Genomic DNA, 9,947 nt, shown 5'->3' on the forward strand with positions numbered 1-9,947 from the left:
AGTATTCAGGACTGATTTTCTTTAGGATGGACAGGTTGGATCTTCTTGCAGTCCAAGGGACTCTCAAGAGTCTTCTCCATCACTACAGTTCAAAAGCGTCAATTCTTCAGCACACAGCTTTCTTTAGAGTCCAACGCTCATATCCAAACATCACTACTGGAAAAAACATAGCTTTGTCTATACGGACCTTTGTTGGCAAAGTAAACTTTGCTTTTTAATATGCTATCTAGTTTGGTCATAGCTTTTCTTCCAAGGGGCAAGCATCTTTTAATTTCATGGCTGCAGACACCAGCTGCAGTGATTTTGGAGCCCAAGAAAATCTTCACCAGGCCAAGTCTGTCACTGTTTCCATTGTTTCCTATCTATTTGCCATGAAGTGATGGGATCAGATGCCAAGATCTTCGTTTTTTGATTGTTGAGTTTTAAGCCAGCTTTCTCATTCTCCTTTTACCTTCATTAAGAGACTCTTTGGTTCCTTTTTGCTTTCTGCCTTAAGGGTGGTGTCATCTGCATATCTGAGGTTATTGATATTTCTCCCAGCAATCTTGATTCCAGCTTGTTTTCACCAGCCAGGTATTTCACATGATGTACTCAGCATAAAAGTTAAATAAGCAAAGTGACAATATACAGCCTTGATGTATTGCTTTCCAAATTTGGAACCAGAGTCCGCTGTTCCATGTCTGGTTCTAACTATCGCTTCTTGACCTGCATACAGATTTCTCAGGATACTGTAAGGTAGTCTGATATTTCCATCTCTTGAAGAATTTTTCACAGTTTTTTGTGATCCACATAGCCAAAGGCTTTAGTGTAGTAAATAAACCAGAAGTAGGTGTTTTTCTGGAACTCTCTTGGTATTTCTATGATCCAATGATCATAAAAAATACTGGAATAGGTAGCCATTGCCTTCTCCAGTAGATCTTTGCAACCTGGGGTTGAACCCAGGTCTCCTGCATTACAGGTGGATTTTTTGCTATCTGAGCTACCAGGGAAGCCTGAGCTGTACTTCTGGACATGTAGTGTAGTTACTTTCTTATGAAAAAATAACAAGGAACACATTATACAGTCCTTGTTACCCTGTCACAACAAAAGTTCATCTAGTCAAAGCTATGGTTTTTCCAGTGGTCATGTATGAATGTGATAGTTGAACTATAAAGAAAGCTGAGGGCCAAAGAAATGACGCTTTTGAACAGCGGTATTGAAGAAGACTCTTGAGAATTACTTAAATTGCAAGGAAATCAAACCAGTCCATCCTAAAGGAAATCAGTCCTGAATATTCTTTGGAAGGACTGGTGCTGAACCTGAAGCTCCAATACTTTGGCCACCTGATGCGAAGAACCAACTCATTGGAAAAGACCCTGATGCTGGGAAAGATTAAAGGCAGGAAGAGAAGGGGACAGCAGAGGATGAGATAGTTGGATGGCACCACCAACTCTATGGACATGAGTTTGAGTAAGCTCTGGGAGTTAGTGATGGACAGGGAAGCCTGGCGTGCTGCAGTCCATGGGATCACAAAGAACCGGACATAACTGAGCGACTGAACTGAAATGAATTCTCAGCATACATGTGGGTTTATTTCTGGCCTGTCAATTCTGTCCCACTGATTTATGTGTCTATTTTTTAGTCAATTCCATGCTGTCTTTATTACCATACCTTTGTAGTACAGTTTGAAATCAGGGAGCGTGGTACCTACAGTGTATTGTGTTCTTCATCTACAGATTTTCTGTTTGGTTTTTTTAGGATTTAAATCTGCCTGGTAAAATATTCTTTCTGTTAATTAATTCATTACTTTTATTCCTGAGCTCACTGAATTGCCTTTCTGAGTTTTCTTGTAGCTTGAATTTCTTCATGATCACTATTTTGAACTCTCTATCAGATCATGATATTCCCTGCTTAACGATTGGTTTCTGGAGAACTGCCATTTTCTTTTTTCATACTGTGTTACTGTGGATCTTCATGGCGTTTGAAAAGTCATACCTTTGCCGGCCCTACAGAAGTAGTGAATGTCTTTTTTCTTTAGGTAATTTCTTTTTTAACTTGACTGTAATGATGCAATGAGTTGGAAATTAGTTGTTCTATTATTTTCCAGTAGGTGGCATAATAGCACAAAAATTTTGTTTTTTCTTGCATGTGTTCCCTTTAGTTATATTTGACAGTAGGCACTTTTCACCCTCCACTAACTCTGTCAGAGAAGAAAATCTATGACCAACTAGACAGCATATTAAAAAGCAGAGACAATAGTTTGTCAACAAAGATCCATCTAGTCAAAGCTACGGCTTTTCCAGTAGTCATGTATGGATGTGAGAGCTGGACTCTAAAGAAAGCTGAGTGCCAAAGAATATATGCTTTTGAACTGTGATGTTGGAGAAGACCCTTGAGTCCCTTGGGGTACAAGGAGATCAAACCAGTCAATCCTAAAGGAAATCAGTCCTGAAAGTCATTGGAAGGCCTGATGCTGAAGTTCCAATACTTTGGCCACCTGATGCAAAGAACTAACTCGTTAGAAAAGACCCTGATGCTGGGAAAAATTGAAGGCAAGAGGAGAAGGGTATGGCAGAGGATGAGATGGTTGGATACCATCCCTGACTCAATGGACATGAGTTTGAGAGAGCTCCGAGTGTTGATGATGGACAGGGAAGCCTGGTGTGCTATAATCCATGGAGTTGCAAAGCGTTGGACACGATTGAGCAACTGAACTGAAGTGAACTCTGTCAGAGGTGTTGCCTGGTGCTGGCTCTGTCACCACTTTGGAGTCCGTGGTGCCCTGCTCTTGTTTCTGTCACTGACTTTGCCGCCTGTGGCTCCAGGAGAGTGGGTGCTCTGCCTCTTCTGCCATTTTCTGACTCATGCACAGGCTTGGTCTCCACAGGGGGTGGGGGAAGATGGGGCAAAGTGGGGATCACAGGTGCCTCTGCTGTAAGTGTTTGGTCTTTATCATCAGAGCTGGACATCAAACATAATTCTGTTTCGTAGAACACCTAGTCCTTCACTGTCATGGTGGCAACTGACACAAATCTCTCCTATCACTACATGAGGATTGCTGAATATGGAGAAAGAAGGACCACAGATGGAAACAGGGGCCTATGAAGTGGTTCACAAAACTTGGACACCCTCCCAGTAATGCAGGAGTGGAGGTCACTGCCTAGAGCCAGCAAAGGGCACAGAGTTCTTCAGAAAGGCAAAGGTTAGTTTATGTAAATATTTTTAGGGTTTAGTCTATGATCCAAAGTTCAGCTCACCTACTTCTCAGATACTGTATAGCCAATGTATGGCATTGTACTTGGTTTTTTTTTTTTCATGTTCAAGTTCACATCAGTGAAGTCAAAAAGGCTATAAATTTGATGAGTGGTGGGTTATATATCTAAGTGTGCTATCCATTGAGTATGTGCATAGTCACTGTAATATCTTGACTTAAAGAAATGGATAGGTAATTTCCTTCTCATCTTTGCAATATTGAGACTTCTTATACTTCACCCTTTTATTTGTGATAACTGAATTCTGAGAGACTCAAAGTCCAAGCGTTAGTTATAGGCTGGTGGTCAGGCAGAGGGCAAGTCTACACAGCTTAATAGAGCTTACATGACTTGCATGATTTTGTCCTACTAGTATTTAGTCATCCTAGCTTATCCCAAAGATTGTACAAATAATTTGTTGTTCAAACACTCAGTTGTGTCCAACTCTTTGTGACTCCACGGACTGCAGCATGCTAGGCTTCCCTGTCCTTCACTATCTCCCAGAGTTTTCTCAAATTCGCAGCCATTGAGTCAGTGATGCCAACCAACCATCTCATCTTCTGTCATTCCCTTCTCCTCCAGCCCTCAGTCTTTCCCAGCATCAGGGTCTTTTTCAATGAGTCGATTTTTCACATCAAACAGCCAAAGTATTGGAAGTTCAGTGTCAGTCCTTCCAATGAATATTCAGGGTTCATTTTCTTAGGATTGACTGGTTTGATCTCCTTGCTGTCCAAGGGACTCTCAAGAAGCTTCTCCAACACCACAGTTTGAAAGCATCAATTCTTTGGCACTCAGCTTTCTTTAATGTCTAACTCTCATATCTTTTTGGCTGCACTGTGAGGCATGGGGGATCTTAGTTCCCTGACTAGGTATTGAACCCAGGCCCTCTGCAGTAGAAGCAGAGTGTTCTAACCACTGGACCACCAGGGAATTCATATCTTTACATGACTCCTGGAAAGACCATAGATTTGACTATCTATACAGACCTTTGTCGGCAAAGTGATGTCTCTGCTTTTTTAATATGCTCTCTAGGTTGGTCAAAGATTTTCTTCCAAGGAGCAAGCATCTTTTAATTTCATGGTTGCAGTTAACTTCAGCAGCGATTTTGGAACCCCCTAAAAATAAAGCCTACCACTGTTTCCACTGTTCCCCCAACTATTTGCCATGAAGTGATGGAACAGGGTACCATGATCTTCATTTTTTGAATGTTAAGTTTTAAGCCACCTTTTTCACTCACCTCTTTCACAAACATAAAGAGACTCCTTAGTTCCTCTTCACTCTCTGCCATAAGGGTGATGTCATCTGCATATCTGAGCTTATTGATATTTCTCCCAGCAATCTTGATTCCAGCTTGTGCTTCATCCATCCCAGCATTTCACATGAGGTACTCTACATATAAGTTAAATAAGCAGATTGACAATATACAGCCTTGGTGTACTCTTTTCCCAATTTTGAACTTGTCTATTGTTCCATATCTGGTTCTGACTGTTGCTTCTTGACCGGCATACAGGTTTCTCAGGAGGCAGATCAGGTGGTCTGGTATTCCCATCTCTTTAAGAATTTTTCACATGTTGTTGTGAACCACTCAGTCAAAAGTTTTAACATGGTCAATAAAGCAAAAGTAGATGCTTTTATGGAACTCTCATGCTGTCTCCAAGATCCAAGAAATGTTGGCAATTTCATTTCTGGTTCCTCTGCCTTCTCTAAATCCAGCTTGAACATTGGAATTCTCAGTTCATGTACTGTTGAAGCCTAACTTAAAGCATTTGGAGCATTATCTTGCTAGTATATGAAATGAGTACATTTGTGAGGGCAGTTTGAACATTCTTTGACATTGCCTTTCTCTGGGAGTGGGGTGGAAACTGAAAGGATTTTTATCCTTCCAGTGTTCTGTGACCACTGCTGAGTCTTCCATATTTCCTGACATATTGAGTACAGCACTTTCACAGCATCATCTTTTAGGATTGGAAATAGATCAGCTGGAATCTACCATCTCCACTAGAATTGTTCTTAGTAATGCTTCCAAAGGCCCTCTTGACTTCACACTTCAAGATGTCTGGCTCTAGGTGAGTGACTACACCATCGTGTTTATCCAGGTCATTAAGATCATTCTTGTACAGTTTTTCCTCTGTATTCTTGCCACACATTCTTAACATCCTCTGCCTCTGTTGGGTCCATACTTTTCCTATCTTTTATTGTACCCATCGTTGGAAGAAATGTTCCCTTGGTAACTAATTTTCTAGAAGAGATGCCTAGTCTTTCCCATTCTGTTGTTCTCCTCTATTTCTTTGGATTGTTTACTTAAGATGACTTTCTTATCTCTCCTTGCTATTCTTTGGAACACTGCATTCAGTTCAGTTAAGCTCAGTTGCTCAGTCATGTCCGACTCATTGAGACCCAATGAACCGCAGCACACCAGGCCTCCCTGTCCATCGCCAACTCCTGGAGTCCACCCAAATCAATGTCCATTGAGTCGGTGATGCCATCCAACCATCTCATTCTCTGTCATCCGCTTCTCCTCCTGCCTTCAATCTTTCACAGCATCAGGGTCTTTTCAAATGAGTTAGCTCTTTCCGTCAGGTGGCCAAAGTATTGGAGCTTCAGCTTCAGTATCAGTCCCTCCAATGAACACCCAGGACTGATCTCCTTTAGAATGGACTGGTTGGATCTCTTTGCAGTCCAAGGGACTCTCAAGAGTCTTCTCCAACACCACAGTTCAAAAGCATCAATTCTTCTGTGCTCAGCTTTCTTCACAGTCCAACTCTCACATCCATACATGACCACTGAAAAAACCATAACCTTGACTAGACTGATCTTTGTTGACCAAGTAATGTCTCTGCTTTTTAATATGCTATCTAGGTTGGTCACAACTTTCCTTCCAAGGAGTAAGCGTCTTTTAATTTCATGGCTGCAGTCACCATCTGCAGTGATTTTGGAGCCCCAAAAAATAAAGTCAGCCACTGTTTTCACTGTTTCCCCATCTATTTGCCATGACGTGATGGGCCAGATGCCATGATTTTAGTTTTCTGAATGTTAAGCTTTAAGCCAACATTTTCACTCTCCTCTTTCACTTTCATCAAGAGGCTCTTTAGTTCTTCTTCCCTTTCTGCCATAAGGGTGGTGTCATCTGCATATTTGAGGTTATTGATATTTCTCCTGGCGATCTTGATTCCAGCTCATGCTTCCTCCAGCCCATCGTTTCTCATGATGTATTCTGCATATAAGTTAAATAAGCAGGGTGACAATATACAGCCTTGACGTACTCTTTTTCCTGTTTGGAACCAGTCTGTTGTTCCATGTCCAGTTCTAACTGTTGCTTCCTGACTTGCATACAGGTTTCTCAAGAGGCAGGTCAGGTGGTCTGGTATTCCCATCTCTTTCAGAATTTTCCACAGTTTGCTGTGATTCACAGTCAAAGGCTTTGGCATAGTCAATGAAGCAGAAATAGAAGTTTTTCTGGACCTCTCTTGCTTTTTTGATAGTCCAACAGATGTTGGATATTTGATCTCTGGTTCTTCTGCCTTTTCTAAAACCAGCTTGAACATCTGAATTTCACAGTTCATGTATTGTTGAAGCCTGGCTTGGAGAATTTTGAGCATTACTTTACTAGCGTGTGAGATGAGTGCAATTGTGCAGTAGTTTGAGCATTCTTTGGGATTGCCTTTCTTTGGGATTGCCTTTCTTTGGGATTGAACGAAAACTGACCTTTTCCATTCCTGTGGCCACTGCTGAGTTTTCCAAATTTGCTGGCATATTGAATATAGCACTTTCACAGCATCATCTTTCAGGATTTGAATTAGCTCAACTGGAATTCCATCACCTCCACTAGCTGTGTTTGTAGTGATGCTTCCTAAGGCCCATTTGACTTCACATTCCAGGATGTCTGGCTCTAGATGAGTGTGAGTGATCACAGCATTGTGATAACCTGGTCATGAAGATCTTTTTTGTACCGTTCTTCTGTGTATTCTTGCCACCTCTTCTTAATATCTTCTGCTTCTGTTAGGCCCATACCATTTCTGTTCTTTATTGAGCCCATTTTTGCATGAAATGTTCCCTTGGTATCTCTAATTTTCTTGCAGAAATCTCTAGTCTTTCCTATTCTATTGTTTTCCTCTATTTCTTTGCATTGGTTGCTGAGGAAGGCTTTCTTATCTGTCCTTGCTATTCTTTGGAACTATGCATTCAAATGGGTATATCTTTCCTTTTCTCCTTTGCTTTTCACTTTTCTTCTTTTCACAGCTATTTGTAAGGTCTCCTCAGGCAGCCATTTTGCTTTTTTATATTTCTTTTTCTTGGGGATGGTCTTGATTCTTGTCTCCTGTACAATGTTACAAACCTCCATCCATAGTTCTTCAGGCACTCTGTCTATGACATCTAGTCACTTAAATCTATTTCTCACTTCCACTGTATAGTCATAAGGGATTTGATTTAGGTCATACCTGAATGGTCTAGTGGTTTTCCCCACTTTCTTCAATTTAAGTCTGAATTTGGCAATAAGGAGTTCATGATCAGAGCCACAGTCAGCGCCCAGTCTTGTTTTTGCTGACTGTATAGAATTTCTTCATCTTTGGCTGCAAAGAATATAATCAATCAATGGTGACCATCTGGTGATGTCCATGTGTAGAGTCTTCTCTTGTGTTGTTGGAAGAGGCTGTTTGCTATGACCAGTGAGTTCTCTTGGCAAAACTCTATTAGCCTTTGCCCTGCTTCATTCTGTACTCCCAGGCCAAATTTGCCTGTTATTCTAGGTGTTTCTTGACTTCCTACTTTTGCATTCCAGTCCCCTATAATGAAAAGCACATCTTTTTTTGGGTGTTAGTTCTAGAAGGTCTTGTAGGTCTTCATAGAACCATTCAACTTCAGCTTTTTCAGCATTACTGGTTGGTCCATAGACTTGGATTACTGTGATATTGAATGGTTTGCCTCGGAAATGAACAGAGATCATTCTGTCTTTTTTGAGATTGCATCCAACTACTGCATTTCAGACTCTTTGTTGACTATGATGGTTACTCCATTTCTTCTAAGGGATTCCTGCCCACAGCAGTAGATATAATGGTCATCTGTGTTAAATTCATCCATTCCAGTCCATCTTAGTTCGCTGATTCCTAGAATCAGCAGTGCGTCAGCTGCGACGGTGCAGGAGCAGCGGAGAGGAGCTACCCACATCAAGGTCAAGGGCGGCGGCCAAGAGGAGCTACTGCATTCAGGTGTGTATATCTTTCCTTTTCTCCTTTGCCTTTATCTGCTCTTCTTTCCTCAGCTATTTGTAGGGCTCCTCAGAAAACCATTTTGCCTTGTTGCCTTTCTTTTTCTTAGGGATGGTTTTGATCACTGCCTACTGAACAATGTTGTGAACCTCCACCCATAGTTCTTTAGACACTCTGTCTATCAGATCTATTCCTTTGAAACTATTTGTTCATTCCACTGTATAATCATAAGGAATTTTATTTAGGTCATACCTGAATGGCATAGTGGTTTTCCCTACTTTCTTCCATTTAAGTCTGAATTTTGCAATAAGGAGCTCATAATCTGAGCCACATTCAGTTCTAGGTCTGGTTTTTGCTGACTGTATAGAGCTTTTCCATCTTTGGTTGCAAAGAATATAATCAGTCTGATTTGGTACTGACTTCTGGTGATGTCCATGTTTAGAATTGTCTCTTGTGTTGTTGTAAGAGGATGTTAGCTATGACCATTGTGTTCTCTTGGCAAAATTCTGTTATCCTTTTCCTTGCTTCATTTTGTACTCCAAGGCCAAGCTTGTCTCATTCCAGGTATCTCTTGGCTTCCTACTTTTGCATTCCAGTCTCCTGTAATGAAAAGGACATCTTTTTTGTGTGTTAGTTCTAGAAGGTCTTGTCAGTCTTCATAGAACCGTTCAGCTTCTTCAGCATTTGTGGTTGTGGCATAGACTTGGTTTACTGTGATGTTAAATGGTTTGCCTTGGAAATGAACTGAGATCATTCTGTCACTTTTGAGACTGTGCTCAAGTACTGAATTTTGGACTCTTGTTGACTATGAGAGCCTCTCCCATTAGGAAGCTTGTGCAAGCCTCTTATCCTCATCCATCAGAGGACAGAGAGAATGGAAACCACAGAAATCTAATCAAAATGATCACAAAAGTCACAGCCTTATATGAAATTATGAGCCATGTTGTGTAGGGTTACCAAAGACAGATGGGTCATGGTGGAGAGTTCTGGCAAAACGTCATCGACTGGCCTGGCAAAGGGAATGGTGAACTACTTCAGCATTCTTGCCTTAAAAATCCTATGAAATGGCTGCTGCTGCTAAATCACTTCAGTCATGTCCGACTCTGTGCGACCCCACGGACGTCAGCCCACCAGGTTTTCTGTTCCCTGGGATTCTTCAGGCAAGAACACTGGAGTGGGTTGCCATTTCCGTCTCCATATGAAATGGCAGTAAGATACAAAACTGAAAGATGAACTCCCAGCGTTGGTAGGTGTCCAATATGCCAGTGGAGAAGAGTGGAGAAATGGCCCCAGAAAGAATAAAGAGGCAGAGCCAAAGCGGAAATGAATTGCCGTTGTGGATATGTTTGGTGGTGAAAGTATAATCCTATGCTGTACAAATAATAAACTTCTTGAGTTATTTTCATATCCATGCTTTCTCAAAGTTATGAGTCTTTCCTTTGTTCTTTGCCTGGAAAATTGCCATATCTTTCTGCATTTGTCTACTATGAACATGACTATTGTTATTTAT

This window comes from Cervus canadensis, chromosome 26 (genome assembly GCF_019320065.1).
Source record: "Cervus canadensis isolate Bull #8, Minnesota chromosome 26, ASM1932006v1, whole genome shotgun sequence".
Lineage (NCBI taxonomy): Eukaryota > Metazoa > Chordata > Mammalia > Artiodactyla > Cervidae > Cervus > Cervus canadensis.